This window comes from Coccinella septempunctata, chromosome 8 (genome assembly GCF_907165205.1).
Source record: "Coccinella septempunctata chromosome 8, icCocSept1.1, whole genome shotgun sequence".
NCBI lineage: Eukaryota > Metazoa > Arthropoda > Insecta > Coleoptera > Coccinellidae > Coccinella > Coccinella septempunctata.
The window spans coordinates 16,462,459-16,483,101 of NC_058196.1; the positions used below are offsets into that span (position 1 = coordinate 16,462,459).

Consider the following 20,643-nt stretch of genomic DNA (forward strand, 5'->3'; position numbering starts at 1 on the left):
GAGTTGGGAAGAGTTTTGGCCGGTTTTACATTACATTGGAAGATTCTTTTGAGATATGTATGTTGAACAGCACCATCTTCTTCTTCTTCTTCATGTGCCGTCTCCTTCACGAAGGTTGGCGACTAATAAGGCAATCTTAACTTTTGAAGCTGCTGCCCGAAATAGTTCAGCTGTTGTTTTTCCAGACCAAGTTCTTAAATTCTTCAACCAGGAATCTCTTCTGCGTCCAGGGCCCCTTTTGCTGTTAATTTTACCTTGAATTATCAGTTGTAATAATTCGTACTTGCTTCCACGCATTATGTGTCCAAAGTACTCAAATTTTCTTTTCTTGATGTTATGAAGAAGTTCTGTTTGAGCATTCATTCTGCGCAACACCTCCTCATTCCGTATCCTGTCAGTCCACGATATTCGTAGCATGCGTCGATATGCCCACATCTCAAAGGCGGTAATTCTTTTGGACAGTGTTTCTGTTAGCGTCCACGCCTCCATTCCATACAAAACCACTGGGAACACATAACACCTGAGAACACGCTTTCTGAGTTCGATGTCACAGCCGCGATTACAGAGAAACGTCTTCATTTTCATAAAGATATTTCTGGCTTGTTCGATGCGGCACTTAATTTCAGTTTCCTGTCTCCAGTCGTCGGTGATGATTGCGCCCAAGTATCTGTAAGAGTGAATTCGCTGTATCTCTTCATTTCCAACCCTTATTGATGTTTGCGTTTGTAGTCCTCTCTCAATTACCATATATTTTGTCTTTTTGATGTTCATTTCCAGACCAAATACATCGCTACTACAATAAATGACGTTGAACAAGGTCTGTAGGTCCTCCAGCGTTTCTGCCAACAGTAAGCTATCATCCGCGTATCTGATGTTATTGATCAGGATTCCATTGATGTTAATACCCACATTGATGTCTTCCAAGGCATGTTTGAAAATGGACTCTGAGTATATATTAAACAACAACGGTGACAGAATGCACCCCTGTCTTACACCTCGCTGAATCTCAATGTCATCTGTTTTCTGCGAATCTACCATCACATTTGCTCTTTGATTCCAATATAAGTTTGTTATTAAATTAATATCCTCCAGATCCAGGTTCAGATTGGTCATTATTTCGATCAATTTATTATGCCGTACTTTGTCAAAGGCTTTTCTGTAGTCGATGAATCCTATATATACGTCCTTGTTGACATCTCGACATCGTTGTACCAACACGTTGACGCCAAATAGCGCTTCACGAGTCCCTAAGCCGTTTCTGAAGCCGAATTGGGTGTTTGTCAGTGCCATCTCACATTTCCTATATATTCTGCCGTGTATTACCTTCAAAAAGATCTTTAGTATATGACACATCAAACTTATTGTGCGATAGTCTTCACAAAGCTTTGGGTGATTTACTTTCGGCAAGGCAACGAACGTTGATCTCAACCACTCCGTGGGTATAATACCAGTTTTGTATATTACGTTGAATAGATCTACTAAAATGGTAATGTTGTCTTCATCGATGAGTTGTATTAGCTCTGTTGGAATTTCATCGGGTCCGATAGCTTTACCTTTTTTACTATTTTTAATTGCATGTGTGACCTCTGCCTTTGTTATCGGAGGGGCCGTCTGTTTATTATTGTTATCATTACCACGGGGGGGTGTTCTCTGATCTTGAAAGAGTTTTTCAATATAAGTTTTCCAGTGAGCAAGACGATCCTCCAAGGAGCTGAGTATTGTTCCATTCTCATCCCAAAGGTTGTTGATGGGCCTATTTTTGTAACTTCCACACATCTCTTTGATCTTCTTGTGCATATTTCTACTATCATACTTTCGATCCAATTCCTCTATTTCTGAACATTTTCCTGATATCCATTCTTCCTTGGCAACCTTTATCCTTTTTCTAATTTCCCTGTTTATTTCCTTGTAAGCTGTTTTATTTCCATTCTTTTGAAGTCTTCTTTTCTCCATAAGAGCCAATATTTCATTCGTCATCCACTCCTTCTTCTTTGCTTGACTGGTTGATCTCATCTGCAGTTGACTTGTTTTTATTGCGTCTTTAATGTGTGACCAAGTATCGTTTATGTTTTGCTCATGTATATCAATTGGTATTTTCTTAAGGTTATCATTAATTTCTTTGGTTAGTTTCTCTCTGTCAACTTCATCTTCAAGGGGTCTCAGGTCCCTTCGCTTTTGTCTCTTTGTTTTTTGGAGCTTCTTTAATCTTATATTGATTTTGGCGATTACCGGGTTATGATTGGAATTGACGTCGGCGCCAGGGTATGTTTTAACATTTCGAATGGAGTTCTTAAATCTTTCATTTATAAGTATGAAATCTATCTGATTTCTGACTATATCATGTTCGTTGTCTTTTGGGGAGACCCAAGTATAAAGTCGTCTTGGCGGCTGTTGAAAGAAAGTGTTCGCTACTATGAGATTATTCTCCTCACAGAACTGGATGAGTCGATCTCCTCTGTTGTTCCTTTGACCCAATCCAAAGCTTCCCACACAGTTTCCTTGTTTTCCCTTGCCTATTTTTGAGTTAAAATCGCCCATAATAACACAAACATCCTGTGTCTTAACAGATTTGAGTAACTGATTGATCTGTTCATAGAATTCTTCTACAAGCTGGTCTTCTTTGTCAGCAGTAGGGGCGTACACCTGTATTAAAGTTATGTCCATTTGCTTTCCGGCAAGTTGTAGCATTATAGCTCGGTCCGAGAGTGTTACTACATTTTTGATATTATGGGCTATATCCTTCTTTATTATAAATGCCACTCCATTTCTGTGATGTGGTTCATTATTACCGGAGTAATATACAACGCTGTCTTTTTGTGTTATTTTACCTGTGCCTGGCCACCTTGATTCGCTGACTCCTAGTATGTCTATGTTCATTCTGTCCATTTCCTGAATAACATTTCGGAGTTTTCCTGCCTCAAACATTGAGGTAACATTCCATGTTGCAATACGCTTTGTCCACCCGGGGATTCTTAGCACCCTCTGCCCATCTAAGGGCTGCCGGGGACTGAGGGCCGTAATTTCATTGACTTTTGCCATATTAGTGTTCTAGGGATGCATTTAAGCTTTTAATACGGTGGTTTCCCGTTGCCTTCCGTATCCTTATGCCGTTGACATTATCTGTTCATCCGCCTTTGGGGCCGATTTCTCAACCCCAGGACAAAAGAGTGCCCTTGCCTCAGCCGTTCATCCGCCCTCTATAAGAGGCCGTTGACGGCTTGAGGGGGATAGCTTATTCCGGCTATCGTTCGGTCGTCAGAGCCTCGTCAGTTTTCTAGCAGGGTGCACCGGATAACAATAGTTATCTCCCTTGCAGGTGAGGTTGACATTTGGGCTGGAATTGATGTTTACCTTCGCCCCTTGCACCCCACCATCTACTAGGACAAAAAGGAAACATCAAAGATCGATACTATATTTATATTACAATACCCAGCTTCCTATCCTGTCAGTCGCTTTCCTATTGATTCCTTTCACATATTTTTTCTTTTTAATAATAGTTCAACGAACAAGCCTGACGACAGTCTAGCTTTTTCATAGATTCTTACCTGAATTCAGAACCCAAATTTTCATTGATTTATACGAACATAAATTAATTTACTTTGATTTTCACTTTCACTTTACCCTCCCTATGTAATGATGAAATTTCACGTGAACTAAAGTTCTAATCAACTCGCTAGCATCTTTCGTTTTACCGCTAGAGCGCACTAAATATTGCTCATAGTTTCCATCTTGGCAAAAATCGTTGTTGTATTATCAGAGAGCTTCAAAGTTCGATAATATGCCTGGCAGTCGATCCCCCATCGTCACATATAATAATATTAGGGCATGCATCCTTTCAATTCATTATAATTTGGACCTTGTTGTGTCTTATTTATTGTAGCATAGTAGAGTTAAGAGTTAATTTATGTTTTCCACGGGTGTAGCTGTGGTATTCTAAATTTGTCATAAATTTATGGGGATCTTGTCAAAACCGTTTTGATGAACATATTTCACGCAGAAGAGAATTAACGATGATACTACGGTTAGTATTTTCTCCCCTTTGAAGATATTCCGACAGCTATCAGTGAGGAGGCTGAATAATGAGTTTGTTTAGCAGATTCCATGTTCGATATCTGTTCAATCTTTCTTATCAGGAATATAGCTGTCGACAGTCTACTGCAAAATAATTCGCCGATAAAGGACTTGTTTCAGCCGAGGGAAAAAGGAGTATGTCAGGTATGACAGCGATTCATCAGTCTGTATCTTGGTAGTAAATACCAAATTTTGTGTCTTTTCAATGTTTATCGTGAAACCGTTTGCGAAAAACCACTTCTGAGCGTCATTTAAGGATTTGTTCGTCATCGCATGAATAGGGAGTCCTTTGACTAATTGAGTACTGCAGTGTCGTCTGCAAAACAGCAGCTTTTGTCCGACACCACATTCACGTGTAGGTCGTTTATGCAGAGGCTATGAACAGAATAGGCCCCAATATGATATGGCTCTCTTCAATATTCGAAGAGATTTCCTTCCATTTGACCTTCTGATTTCTTTTTGCTAGGTTAGGTATGATGCAAATATTTCATATGCCTTTTCTCTCACACCATAATAATACTGGAGCTTCTGTAAGAGAAGTATTCCGTGTGGGACACTATCAAAGGCCTTACCCAAGTCCATATAGGACTTATAGGACAATTCGACGTATCCGTTATCATACGCTTCAAGAATAGTTTCCAGAACGTCGATCATTGCCGTTATTGTCGACCTGCGTTTTCTAAATCAGTTGACCGATAGAGGGCTTCTCATCTGATACCTGATGTATTGTACTCGATACTGCATTTTGTATACCTGTAAATAGGGTCCAGAACGATACTTCTTTATCGCTTCTCGGCCCTATGGCTAAGATCAAAGTGTAGTATCTGTTCTTATCAGCTTAATATCTGATACGCCCCGCATGCGGGGCCAGTATATTAAACTGATTTTTGGAAATTGACAGTGGTTAGGGGCTTGCTCCACCACCGTCGCGGGTTGGCCCGGTATTGCAGTACCTCCGGGATCGGCCCACTTCATACAAAGAATCATATGATCAGATGTTAGGCTTAGGCATGGCCGTACTCGTTGTCACGTGTCTCATAAGAGAGAAGTTTGATATTTTTCAGAAATATCGTGATAGGTGATATTTTTACAAAAATACATATATCGATATGGTATCAAACAGCTCGAAGAATTCATGCAACTTTAATTATGTAGATAAATACCAATCAACAGACAGTAGAATTATATTAATGTTTTTTTACAAAAATCGAAACGGTGTGATTTGTATCTCTCTTTAACTAGAAGTATCGATCGTGTTGTGCATAAATAATGCCGACGTTTCGTTAGATACCTGTTCTAACTTTATCAAGGCTAGAAATGAGGTACATCATCTTAGTGAATTTTTTTGTCGGTCTGTAATAATATCGATTCACTATACAGATTCGATAGTTCGAATTTCATATTAATATATCGAAAGATAAAATAGCGCCTAAAATTTTCGATGTTAAAATACTCTCACTTCTGCTATAAGCGGCAACATCGTAACATTTAACATATTTTTATGGACAGATAGATCAGAAGTCCAAAACCTAGTACCCAAATTTTCAGAATAATCCTACGATCCGTTCACCTTCACCTTAAACTTCTAATGGGACAACCTGTACAGACGCCCTTAATGAAGTTTGCCGGCTGTGGCTATAATAAGGCATTTAAATTATATACAGAGAAAATATACTCATTTTATTTTAGATGATATACCTAAAATGCTTATTTAAATAATTCACAGGGCTCTTTAGTTATCTTTAAAGTAAGTCTCAATGTTCATTTTGTCTTTTATACACCCATGTTAATCTTAATTTTATAGCTACTAAGAGGAGAAGACTTTTATTAATTTACAAAATTAGCTCCACCATAAGGGAAGCTTTAAAAAATTGTTGATAGACTCATTTGAGTTATCCCTCCCCACGGAAATCTTTAGTAAAAGGCGAAAGATTTATTCGCATCTGAGGAGAGATCAGAGTAAGTAATATCCCGCTCATCGAATGCTATATGCTAATTGAGTTTGTATAGATGAGTACTATAAAGGTAAAAGGTAGGTATATTCAAAAACGTTCAAATTCAATTTCACATGTTTCTGCTCATAAAACTCGAATGATACATTGAATTGATATATGTGGATCGTGTTCAAACGGAAACATCAATATTTTCATATCAATTAATGCAGAATTAAACTAATTAAGTTGTAATGCTACATCGGAAGCCATCTGTTGAGTAACACATGAAATAACTTTCACCCATCTATTGTGTTACATATTGTTATGTTATAGATATTCTTCGTTCCTGGTATCATTTCTGTATCGAGCACGTTAGGATAACATCGTAATTGCTATTGTTGCTCTGAAATAGGAGGCAGTAATACCAATTTTGCCGGTTCTACGTTGACGGATCAAGATAATAATAATAATTATAATAATAACGCTGCTTACGATGGTAGGTGGTACGCAGGGTGTTTTCAAAGGTGAGGCTTTTTTAGAGAAGGTAGATTTAACGAAAATAAGTCGTTTTTTCTATATAAAATATTCAAGATGGCTGAGCTACAACCCCTACAAGTTCCACAAAATTTCATCAAAGTTCAAGTACGGGACTGTAGAAGGTGACTACGGTATCGGAAAAACGAAACAAAACATAAACCTATGGATGGACAATGAATGGTTCAGTACATTCGCGTTTATCTGATTAGTAGCATCAGGTCACTTGGAAGAATAGTTGTATTGTGCTTATGTCGATAAAGTGCTATTATTGTTACCCTATTGTTGGAGCGATTGAACAAGAAGATTGTGATACCCATTGTGAAAAAATTTGTGAATAATTTAGACGAATATTATTGGTGGATACTAATATTCTTTTTTTATACTTGCGTCCTAAGTCTTTTTCTGTCAGTTGATATCGAAATAAGCCATTTCATAAAATCGTGTAAGTCACTGAATAATGAGAAAAATTCGACAATCCTAAGTTTCCATTTTCATTTCCACGTTAATCTCGAACTGTCCAATATCCTAAACGAAACCATATTGTTGAGTCAGCCATCAGGAAATAATTTTTTTCCCATTCCTTTGCAATAATTCAGAAAACAAATGATCTAGGGTCGTATTAGGATCTATTTCAGTAATCATTTTCAATTTTCTTTCAATGTTGTCATTTTGAGAGTTTTTTATAGGTCATTTTTGGTGAAACGCTTTACTTTGACCAGTTCTATCTTCTGTAAAAAAAAAGGCTCGCACCTTTAAATACACCCTGTGGCTAATTGATCAATTGCAGTATTTTTATCTTAATTTTCAGAACACCTCAAATTTCGAACGAGTAGATAATGTTAGATCCAAGATATCCTATGGAACCGAAAAATCGGGAACTAAGTCAGTGAAAAGTATTTACCATGATTGTGTTTGATCTGGTGAGTGTTTCTCTAATCCGAAAATTTCATTTGTATTGGAATTGGAAAATCTATTATTCCATATTTCTAGGAAAAATTATAAAAGTTCCGGAGAAACACAAGTGCTAGGAAATATTTATATAAATATGTAATTTTGCCTCTCATTGGATATTTTTTGCTCTTTTCAAATATCTCGATCAAATTCCAAAATTTTAATTCACAGGGTGTTGAATTCCAGCTGGAAGAAGTCCCATATTTTTCAAATACGGACCTGGAATTTTTTATCAATTTAAATGTAAATCTATCGACCTGTGTAAGTGAATCATATATTCCAAATATCAACCAACCGACTATACTGGTTGGTTCAAAAGTTATGAGAAATTCAAATTTTAGGTGAATACATGAAGCACCCTGTATCTCGGTTATGGAATTGATTAGACCTGTCTATTATGGGTTTTTTTGGACTCGCCTAGGGTAGCTCTAGCTCAGGTTATCTTATGTTCATTTAGAAACGAAACACCCTGTAGATTATTGATAAAACTTCGTGTACCGAAATTAATTTTTTGCTCGTTGAATTCTCCAGGATGATCAAGTTTCTCAACTATAAAGGTAATAAAAGAGAAAAAGATTGCTCATAAGAAGTGGAAACGATTCAAAACATCTATCCAGAATTGATACTTTGTAGGAGTCGTTGAAAATTTCTGATAGAATCCGACTAGAGAAAGTACCAAGACTCTGTTGAGTATTTCGTTAGTTCTAATCGGGAATTTTTGTGGCAAGTCGCAAAAAATTAAAGAGGTGCTCCATTTCCGATTACGACGATACAAGAAAGGAATTCAAACAGGGTTATTACTAATCATCAGACTCTGCAGGGAAGTTTTCTGATAAGTTAGCTTCTGTCCGTGTTCAATCCACCTTACCATTACGCTAGGGAATGTTAAAATGTAGAATCGTATTGTATACCGCCTAAAACTATAAAAAAAAAATCAAAGAATTAGCAAATAAATTCCAGGACAGGAAAATCAGCCTACGTGATTACTAAAGTATTCTAATATTAGGTTAGGATCAGTTATTTGGAACCCATGCTATAATATTTATATCAATAGATCAGCTCATTAGGTACCTATGTAAATGGGAAATTTCATCAAAATTGCGTTGATAACAACTGACGAATTATGAAGAATTTGAAATTGTCGAACCTTACCTACAGATCAACGAATGATGAGAGATGTGAAGTTCATATGCAAAATTATTAATATCTCATACCGCTGCGAACTTGTTGGTATGTTCACCTTCAACTTGCCATCATACGCGAAATAAATTTTTGTTTTATATAAGTCGATGCTCTACAATAATAACTTAAATTCACCTCTGATTAGATGCCTCAAGTCAAGCCTCTTTATGAAAAATAGTCGAGTTATGTTATAAAATTGTTTTCTTCTGTGTTTCGATCTATATTCTAGAGATCCATTATTACAACAGTTTTATCTTTCTTTGTATTTTTTATTAAGCACCACTTTAACCATCAGTGAGAACATATTATATTTTTTGCTTTGTCCTTTCATGTACTCCATTTGAATATGAATAAATAAAAATAAGTACCTAAATAAATAATTATACTTACTCACCTGATTAATCCAGCAGAGTAGATGAACGAATATGTAACAATAAGATTTTTTCTCACTGGTCACTGCACTGTGTATTCAAATTGAATTTCTCCGATTCTGGCAAGAAGCAACACAGGATGGTCTAAACGAGAGTGAAGAGTTTGTCAGTGTATCGAGAATTTTTTATTTTTACGATGCAATTGCAAGTTATGTTTACTGGCCATCCGGGGCATCTTTAGGGTTGCTTAATGTTAGCAGTATGGGTCGGAACCTTTGTAATTTCGCAGTTCACATTCCTGGTTTCCATCTGTTGAATAAACCGGGCTAAAATATTTGTTTATTTCGGTGTTCGTGTATTCGTTTATTTCTGTGAAGAGAAGAATAGAAATTTGAATTATTCATCGCTGTTTGGGAATGGAACCAATTCTTGCTGATTACTGCTATGAAGAAATTCAGTCTTCATGATAATTATGTCACAAAAATATGCCTTCGGAAGCCACCTCACAGCGATGGGCCAAAATTAGAGGAATTATTGGTTTGCCCCACCTGTTGATCATGTTTTATAGATATGTAATTGTTTTGTGGTCAGACGGCTCTAAGGAATAGAGCACTCCATGAAAATGTACCTATTTAGATATTTTTAATTGCAAATATTGCAATTTCTTCTTCAACGAATATTCTGTTGAATGGATTCAACAATTTTAACATATTCGGCCATTCCAAATTGTCATACACAATGATGAAATTTTTTGCAATCGATAATACACCTCGTAATACTCAAATATGGAAGGAAAAAAACTAGTTGTCTGATGTAAGTAGGTGTTCAATATGATTTTCTCGACTTTCTATAACCTTTATGAGGCTCTAACTGTTCGTATCATTACATGAGGATTTTTGCGAATTTTATCGCAAGCACCATTCATTCAATCTAATAATATTTCCTTTGTCAGAAAAGATATCTGTTTCATAGAACTTGGCCTTCAAATAACCACAAAGAAAGAAAGAAACCGAGAGGTGTCGAGTATAGATCTAGCTGTCCAATCCACCTGTCTGCATATTCTCTATTAGTAAATTTGTGAGACTTTATGAATATTTGTAACTCTACTCAACTTAATAAAGGGTCCTGAAATAGTGATGGATATTTTTTTTTCTGTGCATAAATATGATCAATGTTTCAATAACAAAGAGTAATAAGACCAGACCAATAGATATTCATATAGATTCGATAAATGCAACAACGGAGTCAATGGAGAAGAGTACGAAAGAGCATTTATAACACTTCTTCGAATTTTCAATCATTAACTTCACTAAAAGAGCTAATGAGGGGAAAATCAATTCGGATAATTAATTACTTCAGGTCCACGTTGTCCATAAAAAGCGATTCATTCAAAAACTTCATACAGGATGTTTTTCACTAGTTTGGACTTGAATATAGCCTCAATGAGTCCGGTCCTGAGTTTTGTCAAATTTTAAGGTCCCGTTTTATTGAAACTAATAACGTTAACCTGATGATGAATTTTCAGTCGAATAGATCAATATCAGGAGTTATAGCGAAAGGAAAATTCAGAAAACCCTCTAGCTGTATATCGGAAACGGAGTACCTAAGAGACACATATGCGGGGTGTTTTTGAACTCAGCTCAATGCCACGGTTTATGCCATCTATGGTGTTATAATTATCAGAGGTGGGCGTTAAGGCCGTTCAGTAAGCTGAAGGTATTGAAAATTCGTCTTAGTTAACACACAGACTCTTAGTTTATGAAGGCTTACCTATAATACGAATAAATATGCGTCGATGTAAAAATATTATATTTAAATTATCTTATACCGGGACAGCGCGTACGCAGTCCCGACTACCAAAAATTACGCGCCCGAGTTATCCGCATTAGGGATAATCGCAGAGGTCAGCCCGATCGAAGTGCAATGAAAGGGCCTCACTCCGGGGGAACCACCTTATTGATCATGGTAACCCCTACGCCAGGTAAGTATGAGTTGGGAAGAGTTTTGGCCGGTTTTACATTACATTGGAAGATTCTTTTGAGATATGTATGTTGAACAGCACCATCTACTAGGACAAAAAGGAAACATCAAAGATCGATACTATATTTATATTACAATACCCAGCTTCCTATCCTGTCAGTCGCTTTCCTATTGATTCCTTTCACATATTTTTTCTTTTTAATAATAGTTCAACGAACAAGCCTGACGACAGTCTAGCTTTTTCATAGATTCTTACCTGAATTCAGAACCCAAATTTTCATTGATTTATACGAACATAAATTAATTTACTTTGATTTTCACTTTCACTTTACCCTCCCTATGTAATGATGAAATTTCACGTGAACTAAAGTTCTAATTAACTCGCTAGCATCTTTCGTTTTACCGCTAGAGCGCACTAAATATTGCTCATAGTTTCCATCTTGGCAAAAATCGTTGTTGTATTATCAGAGAGCTTCAAAGTTCGATAATATGCCTGGCAGTCGATCCCCCATCGTCACATATAATAATATTAGGGCATGCATCCTTTCAATTCATTATAATTTGGACCTTGTTGTGTCTTATTTATTGTAGCATAGTAGAGTTAAGAGTTAATTTATGTTTTCCACGGGTGTAGCTGTGGTATTCTAAATTTGTCATAAATTTATGGGGATCTTGTCAAAACCGTTTTGATGAACATATTTCACGCAGAAGAGAATTAACGATGATACTACGGTTAGTATTTTCTCCCCTTTGAAGATATTCCGACAGCTATCAGTGAGGAGGCTGAATAATGAGTTTGTTTAGCAGATTCCATGTTCGATATCTGTTCAATCTTTCTTATCAGGAATATAGCTGTCGACAGTCTACTGCAAAATAATTCGCCGATAAAGGACTTGTTTCAGCCGAGGGAAAAAGGAGTATGTCAGGTATGACAGCGATTCATCAGTCTGTATCTTGGTAGTAAATACCAAATTTTGTGTCTTTTCAATGTTTATCGTGAAACCGTTTGCGAAAAACCACTTCTGAGCGTCATTTAAGGATTTGTTCGTCATCGCATGAATAGGGAGTCCTTTGACTAATTGAGTACTGCAGTGTCGTCTGCAAAACAGCAGCTTTTGTCCGACACCACATTCACGTGTAGGTCGTTTATGCAGAGGCTATGAACAGAATAGGCCCCAATATGATATGGCTCTCTTCAATATTCGAAGAGATTTCCTTCCATTTGACCTTCTGATTTCTTTTTGCTAGGTTAGGTATGATGCAAATATTTCATATGCCTTTTCTCTCACACCATAATAATACTGGAGCTTCTGTAAGAGAAGTATTCCGTGTGGGACACTATCAAAGGCCTTACCCAAGTCCATATAGGACTTATAGGACAATTCGACGTATCCGTTATCATACGCTTCAAGAATAGTTTCCAGAACGTCGATCATTGCCGTTATTGTCGACCTGCGTTTTCTAAATCAGTTGACCGATAGAGGGCTTCTCATCTGATACCTGATGTATTGTACTCGATACTGCATTTTGTATACCTGTAAATAGGGTCCAGAACGATACTTCTTTATCGCTTCTCGGCCCTATGGCTAAGTTCAAAGTGTAGTATCTGTTCTTATCAGCTTAATATCTGATACGCCCCGCATGCGGGGCCAGTATATTAAACTGATTTTTGGAAATTGACAGTGGTTAGGGGCTTGCTCCACCACCGTCGCGGGTTGGCCCGGTATTGCAGTACCTCCGGGATCGGCCCACTTCAAACAAAGAATCATATGATCAGATGTTAGGCTTAGGCATGGCCGTACTCGTTGTCACGTGTCTCATAAGAGAGAAGTTTGATATTTTTCAGAAATATCGTGATAGGTGATATTTTTACAAAAATACATATATCGATATGGTATCAAACAGCTCGAAGAATTCATGCAACTTTAATTATGTAGATAAATACCAATCAACAGACAGTAGAATTATATTAATGTTTTTTTACAAAAATCGAAACGGTGTGATTAGTATCTCTCTTTAACTAGAAGTATCGATCGTGTTGTGCATAAATAATGCCGACGTTTCGTTAAATACCTGTTCTAACTTTATCAAGGCTAGAAATGAGGTACATCATCTTAGTGAATTTTTTTGTCGGTCTGTAATAATATCGATTCACTATACAGATTCGATAGTTCGAATTTCATATTAATATATCGAAAGATAAAATAGCGCCTAAAATTTTCGATGTTAAAATACTCTCACTTCTGCTATAAGCGGCAACATCGTAACATTTAACATATTTTTATGGACAGATAGATCAGAAGTCCAAAACCTAGTACCCAAATTTTCAGAATAATCCTACGATCCGTTCACCTTCACCTTAAACTTCTAATGGGACAACCTGTACAGACGCCCTTAATGAAGTTTGCCGGCTGTGGCTATAATAAGGCATTTAAATTATATACAGAGAAAATATACTCATTTTATTTTAGATGATATACCTAAAATGCTTATTTAAATAATTCACAGGGCTCTTTAGTTATCTTTAAAGTAAGTCTCAATGTTCATTTTGTCTTTTATACACCCATGTTAATCTTAATTTTATAGCTACTAAGAGGAGAAGACTTTTATTAATTTACAAAATTAGCTCCACCATAAGGGAAGCTTTAAAAAATTGTTGATAGACTCATTTGAGTTATCCCTCCCCACGGAAATCTTTAGTAAAAGGCGAAAGATTTATTCGCATCTGAGGAGAGATCAGAGTAAGAAATATCCCGCTCATCGAATGCTATATGCTAATTGAGTTTGTATAGATGAGTACTATAAAGGTAAAAGGTAGGTATATTCAAAAACGTTCAAATTCAATTTCACATGTTTCTGCTCATAAAACTCGAATGATACATTGAATTGATATATGTGGATCGTGTTCAAACGGAAACATCAATATTTTCATATCAATTAATGCAGAATTAAACTAATTAAGTTGTAATGCTACATCGGAAGCCATCTGTTGAGTAACACATGAAATAACTTTCACCCATCTATTGTGTTACATATTGTTATGTTATAGATATTCTTCGTTCCTGGTATCATTTCTGTATCGAGCACGTTAGGATAACATCGTAATTGCTATTGTTGCTCTGAAATAGGAGGCAGTAATACCAATTTTGCCGGTTCTACGTTGACGGATCAAGATAATAATAATAATTATAATAATAACGCTGCTTACGATGGTAGGTGGTACGCAGGGTGTTTTCAAAGGTGAGGCTTTTTTAGAGAAGGTAGATTTAACGAAAATAAGTCGTTTTTTCTATATAAAATATTCAAGATGGCTGAGCTACAACCCCTACAAGTTCCACAAAATTTCATCAAAGTTCAAGTACGGGACTGTAGAAGGTGACTACGGTATCGGAAAAACGAAACAAAACATAAACCTATGGATGGACAATGAATGGTTCAGTACATTCGCGTTTATCTGATTAGTAGCATCAGGTCACTTGGAAGAATAGTTGTATTGTGCTTATGTCGATAAAGTGCTATTATTGTTACCCTATTGTTGGAGCGATTGAACAAGAAGATTGTGATACCCATTGTGAAAAAATTTGTGAATAATTTAGACGAATATTATTGGTGGATACTAATATTCTTTTTTTATACTTGCGTCCTAAGTCTTTTTCTGTCAGTTGATATCGAAATAAGCCATTTCATAAAATCGTGTAAGTCACTGAATAATGAGAAAAATTCGACAATCCTAAGTTTCCATTTTCATTTCCACGTTAATCTCGAACTGTCCAATATCCTAAACGAAACCATATTGTTGAGTCAGCCATCAGGAAATAATTTTTTTCCCATTCCTTTGCAATAATTCAGAAAACAAATGATCTAGGGTCGTATTAGGATCTATTTCAGTAATCATTTTCAATTTTCTTTCAATGTTGTCATTTTGAGAGTTTTTTATAGGTCATTTTTGGTGAAACGCTTTACTTTGACCAGTTCTATCTTCTGTAAAAAAAAAGGCTCGCACCTTTAAATACACCCTGTGGCTAATTGATCAATTGCAGTATTTTTATCTTAATTTTCAGAACACCTCAAATTTCGAACGAGTAGATAATGTTAGATCCAAGATATCCTATGGAACCGAAAAATCGGGAACTAAGTCAGTGAAAAGTATTTACCATGATTGTGTTTGATCTGGTGAGTGTTTCTCTAATCCGAAAATTTCATTTGTATTGGAATTGGAAAATCTATTATTCCATATTTCTAGGAAAAATTATAAAAGTTCCGGAGAAACACAAGTGCTAGGAAATATTTATATAAATATGTAATTTTGCCTCTCATTGGATATTTTTTGCTCTTTTCAAATATCTCGATCAAATTCCAAAATTTTAATTCACAGGGTGTTGAATTCCAGCTGGAAGAAGTCCCATATTTTTCAAATACGGACCTGGAATTTTTTATCAATTTAAATGTAAATCTATCGACCTGTGTAAGTGAATCATATATTCCAAATATCAACCAACCGACTATACTGGTTGGTTCAAAAGTTATGAGAAATTCAAATTTTAGGTGAATACATGAAGCACCCTGTATCTCGGTTATGGAATTGATTAGACCTGTCTATTATGGGTTTTTTTGGACTCGCCTAGGGTAGCTCTAGCTCAGGTTATCTTATGTTCATTTAGAAACGAAACACCCTGTAGATTATTGATAAAACTTCGTGTACCGAAATTAATTTTTTGCTCGTTGAATTCTCCAGGATGATCAAGTTTCTCAACTATAAAGGTAATAAAAGAGAAAAAGATTGCTCATAAGAAGTGGAAACGATTCAAAACATCTATCCAGAATTGATACTTTGTAGGAGTCGTTGAAAATTTCTGATAGAATCCGACTAGAGAAAGTACCAAGACTCTGTTGAGTATTTCGTTAGTTCTAATCGGGAATTTTTGTGGCAAGTCGCAAAAAATTAAAGAGGTGCTCCATTTCCGATTACGACGATACAAGAAAGGAATTCAAACAGGGTTATTACTAATCATCAGACTCTGCAGGGAAGTTTTCTGATAAGTTAGCTTCTGTCCGTGTTCAATCCACCTTACCATTACGCTAGGGAATGTTAAAATGTAGAATCGTATTGTATACCGCCTAAAACTATCAAAAAAAAATCAAAGAATTAGCAAATAAATTCCAGGACAGGAAAATCAGCCTACGTGATTACTAAAGTATTCTAATATTAGGTTAGGATCAGTTATTTGGAACCCATGCTATAATATTTATATCAATAGATCAGCTCATTAGGTACCTATGTAAATGGGAAATTTCATCAAAATTGCGTTGATAACAACTGACGAATTATGAAGAATTTGAAATTGTCGAACCTTACCTACAGATCAACGAATGATGAGAGATGTGAAGTTCATATGCAAAATTATTAATATCTCATACCGCTGCGAACTTGTTGGTATGTTCACCTTCAACTTGCCATCATACGCGAAATAAATTTTTGTTTTATATAAGTCGATGCTCTACAATAATAACTTAAATTCACCTCTGATTAGATGCCTCAAGTCAAGCCTCTTTATGAAAAATAGTCGAGTTATGTTATAAAATTGTTTTCTTCTGTGTTTCGATCTATATTCTAGAGATCCATTATTACAACAGTTTTATCTTTCTTTGTATTTTTTATTAAGCACCACTTTAACCATCAGTGAGAACATATTATATTTTTTGCTTTGTCCTTTCATGTACTCCATTTGAATATGAATAAATAAAAATAAGTACCTAAATAAATAATTATACTTACTCACCTGATTAATCCAGCAGAGTAGATGAACGAATATGTAACAATAAGATTTTTTCTCACTGGTCACTGCACTGTGTATTCAAATTGAATTTCTCCGATTCTGGCAAGAAGCAACACAGGATGGTCTAAACGAGAGTGAAGAGTTTGTCAGTGTATCGAGAATTTTTTATTTTTACGATGCAATTGCAAGTTATGTTTACTGGCCATCCGGGGCATCTTTAGGGTTGCTTAATGTTAGCAGTATGGGTCGGAACCTTTGTAATTTCGCAGTTCACATTCCTGGTTTCCATCTGTTGAATAAACCGGGCTAAAATATTTGTTTATTTCGGTGTTCGTGTATTCGTTTATTTCTGTGAAGAGAAGAATAGAAATTTGAATTATTCATCGCTGTTTGGGAATGGAACCAATTCTTGCTGATTACTGCTATGAAGAAATTCAGTCTTCATGATAATTATGTCACAAAAATATGCCTTCGGAAGCCACCTCACAGCGATGGGCCAAAATTAGAGGAATTATTGGTTTGCCCCACCTGTTGATCATGTTTTATAGATATGTAATTGTTTTGTGGTCAGACGGCTCTAAGGAATAGAGCACTCCATGAAAATGTACCTATTTAGATATTTTTAATTGCAAATATTGCAATTTCTTCTTCAACGAATATTCTGTTGAATGGATTCAACAATTTTAACATATTCGGCCATTCCAAATTGTCATACACAATGATGAAATTTTTTGCAATCGATAATACACCTCGTAATACTCAAATATGGAAGGAAAAAAACTAGTTGTCTGATGTAAGTAGGTGTTCAATATGATTTTCTCGACTTTCTATAACCTTTATGAGGCTCTAACTGTTCGTATCATTACATGAGGATTTTTGCGAATTTTATCGCAAGCACCATTCATTCAATCTAATAATATTTCCTTTGTCAGAAAAGATATCTGTTTCATAGAACTTGGCCTTCAAATAACCACAAAGAAAGAAAGAAACCGAGAGGTGTCGAGTATAGATCTAGCTGTCCAATCCACCTGTCTGCATATTCTCTATTAGTAAATTTGTGAGACTTTATGAATATTTGTAACTCTACTCAACTTAATAAAGGGTCCTGAAATAGTGATGGATATTTTTTTTTCTGTGCATAAATATGATCAATGTTTCAATAACAAAGAGTAATAAGACCAGACCAATAGATATTCATATAGATTCGATAAATGCAACAACGGAGTCAATGGAGAAGAGTACGAAAGAGCATTTATAACACTTCTTCGAATTTTCAATCATTAACTTCACTAAAAGAGCTAATGAGGGGAAAATCAATTCGGATAATTAATTACTTCAGGTCCACGTTGTCCATAAAAAGCGATTCATTCAAAAACTTCATACAGGATGTTTTTCACTAGTTTGGACTTGAATATAGCCTCAATGAGTCCGGTCCTGAGTTTTGTCAAATTTTAAGGTCCCGTTTTATTGAAACTAATAACGTTAACCTGATGATGAATTTTCAGTCGAATAGATCAATATCAGGAGTTATAGCGAAAGGAAAATTCAGAAAACCCTCTAGCTGTATATCGGAAACGGAGTACCTAAGAGACACATATGCGGGGTGTTTTTGAACTCAGCTCAATGCCACGGTTTATGCCATCTATGGTGTTATAATTATCAGAGGTGGGCGTTAAGGCCGTTCAGTAAGCTGAAGGTATTGAAAATTCGTCTTAGTTAACACACAGACTCTTAGTTTATGAAGGCTTACCTATAATACGAATAAATATGCGTCGATGTAAAAATATTATATTTAAATTATCTTATACCGGGACAGCGCGTACGCAGTCCCGACTACCAAAAATTACGCGCCCGAGTTATCCGCATTAGGGATAATCGCAGAGGTCAGCCCGATCGAAGTGCAATGAAAGGGCCTCACTCCGGGGGAACCACCTTATTGATCATGGTAACCCCTACGCCAGGTAAGTATGAGTTGGGAAGAGTTTTGGCCGGTTTTACATTACATTGGAAGATTCTTTTGAGATATGTATGTTGAACAGCACCATCTACTAGGACAAAAAGGAAACATCAAAGATCGATACTATATTTATATTACAATACCCAGCTTCCTATCCTGTCAGTCGCTTTCCTATTGATTCCTTTCACATATTTTTTCTTTTTAATAATAGTTCAACGAACAAGCCTGACGACAGTCTAGCTTTTTCATAGATTCTTACCTGAATTCAGAACCCAAATTTTCATTGATTTATACGAACATAAATTAATTTACTTTGATTTTCACTTTCACTTTACCCTCCCTATGTAATGATGAAATTTCACGTGAACTAAAGTTCTAATTAACTCGCTAGCATCTTTCGTTTTACCGCTAGAGCGCACTAAATATTGCTCATAGTTTCCATCTTGGCAAAAATCGTTGTTGTATTATCAGAGAGCTTCAAAGTTCGATAATATGCCTGGCAGTCGATCCCCCATCGTCACATATAATAATATTAGGGCATGCATCCTTTCAATTCATTATAATTTGGACCTTGTTGTGTCTTATTTATTGTAGCATAGTAGAGTTAAGAGTTAATTTATGTTTTCCACGGGTGTAGCTGTGGTATTCTAAATTTGTCATAAATTTATGGGGATCTTGTCAAAACCGTTTTGATGAACATATTTCACGCAGAAGAGAATTAACGATGATACTACGGTTAGTATTTTCTCCCCTTTGAAGATATTCCGACAGCTATCAGTGAGGAGGCTGAATAATGAGTTTGTTTAGCAGATTCCATGTTCGATATCTGTTCAATCTTTCTTATCAGGAATATAGCTGTCGACAGTCTACTGCAAAATAATTCGCCGATAAAGGACTTGTTTCAGCCGAGGGAAAAAGGAGTATGTCAGGTATGACAGCGATTCATCAGTCTGTATCTTGGTAGTAAATACCAAATTTTGTGTCTTTTCAATGTTTATCGTGAAACCGTTTGCGAAAAACCACTTCTGAGCGTCATTTAAGGATTTGTTCGTCATCGCATGAATAGGGAGTCCTTTGACTAATTGAGTACTGCAGTGTCGTCTGCAAAACAGCAGCTTTTGTCCGACACCACATTCACGTGTAGGTCGTTTATGCAGAGGCTATGAACAGAATAGGCCCCAATATGATATGGCTCTCTTCAATATTCGAAGAGATTTCCTTCCATTTGACCTTCTGATTTCTTTTTGCTAGGTTAGGTATGATGCAAATATTTCATATGCCTTTTCTCTCACACCATAATAATACTGGAGCTTCTGTAAGAGAAGTATTCCGTGTGGGACACTATCAAAGGCCTTACCCAAGTCCATATAGGACTTATAGGACAATTCGACGTATCCGTTATCATACGCTTCAAGAATAGTTTCCAGAACGTCGATCATTGCCGTTATTGTCGACCTGCGTTTTCTAAATCAGTTGACCGATAGAGGGCTTCTCATCTGATACCTGATGTATTGTACTCGATACTGCATTTTGTATACCTGTAAATAGGGTCCAGAACGATACTTCTTTATCGCTTCTCGGCCCTATGGCTAAGATCAAAGTGTAGTATCTGTTCTTATCAGCTTAATATCTGATACGCCCCGCATGCGGGGCCAGTATATTAAACTGATTTTTGGAAATTGACAGTGGTTAGGGGCTTGCTCCACCACCGTCGCGGGTTGGCCCGGTATTGCAGTACCTCCGGGATCGGCCCACTTCAAACAAAGAATCATATGATCAGATGTTAGGCTTAGGCATGGCCGTACTCGTTGTCACGTGTCTCATAAGAGAGAAGTTTGGTATTTTTCAGAAATATCGTGATAGGTGATATTTTTACAAAAATA

At 36.2% G+C, this 20,643-nt stretch overlaps 7 non-coding genes across 7 annotated transcripts; 3 read left to right on the forward strand and 4 right to left on the reverse strand.

Annotated features, from left to right (window-relative positions):
* Positions 1–4,855: 4,855 nt before the first annotated feature.
* LOC123319663 lies at positions 4,856–5,046 on the forward strand. Its single transcript, XR_006538611.1, has one exon. It is a non-coding gene; the product is annotated as a U2 spliceosomal RNA (small nuclear RNA).
* An 867-nt stretch (positions 5,047–5,913) lies between these two features.
* Positions 5,914–6,034, reverse strand: LOC123319626. The gene has a single exon (XR_006538580.1). It is a non-coding gene; the product is annotated as a U5 spliceosomal RNA (small nuclear RNA).
* Positions 6,035–10,873: 4,839 nt separating this feature from the next.
* Positions 10,874–11,035, reverse strand: LOC123319629. The gene has a single exon (XR_006538583.1). It is a non-coding gene; the product is annotated as a U1 spliceosomal RNA (small nuclear RNA).
* Positions 11,036–12,592: 1,557 nt separating this feature from the next.
* LOC123319674 lies at positions 12,593–12,783 on the forward strand. The gene has a single exon (XR_006538622.1). It is a non-coding gene; the product is annotated as a U2 spliceosomal RNA (small nuclear RNA).
* An 867-nt stretch (positions 12,784–13,650) lies between these two features.
* Positions 13,651–13,771, reverse strand: LOC123319627. The gene has a single exon (XR_006538581.1). It is a non-coding gene; the product is annotated as a U5 spliceosomal RNA (small nuclear RNA).
* A 4,839-nt stretch (positions 13,772–18,610) lies between these two features.
* On the reverse strand, positions 18,611–18,772 carry LOC123319641. Its single transcript, XR_006538594.1, has one exon. It is a non-coding gene; the product is annotated as a U1 spliceosomal RNA (small nuclear RNA).
* A 1,557-nt stretch (positions 18,773–20,329) lies between these two features.
* LOC123319664 lies at positions 20,330–20,520 on the forward strand. Its single transcript, XR_006538612.1, has one exon. It is a non-coding gene; the product is annotated as a U2 spliceosomal RNA (small nuclear RNA).
* Positions 20,521–20,643: the final 123 nt, after the last annotated feature.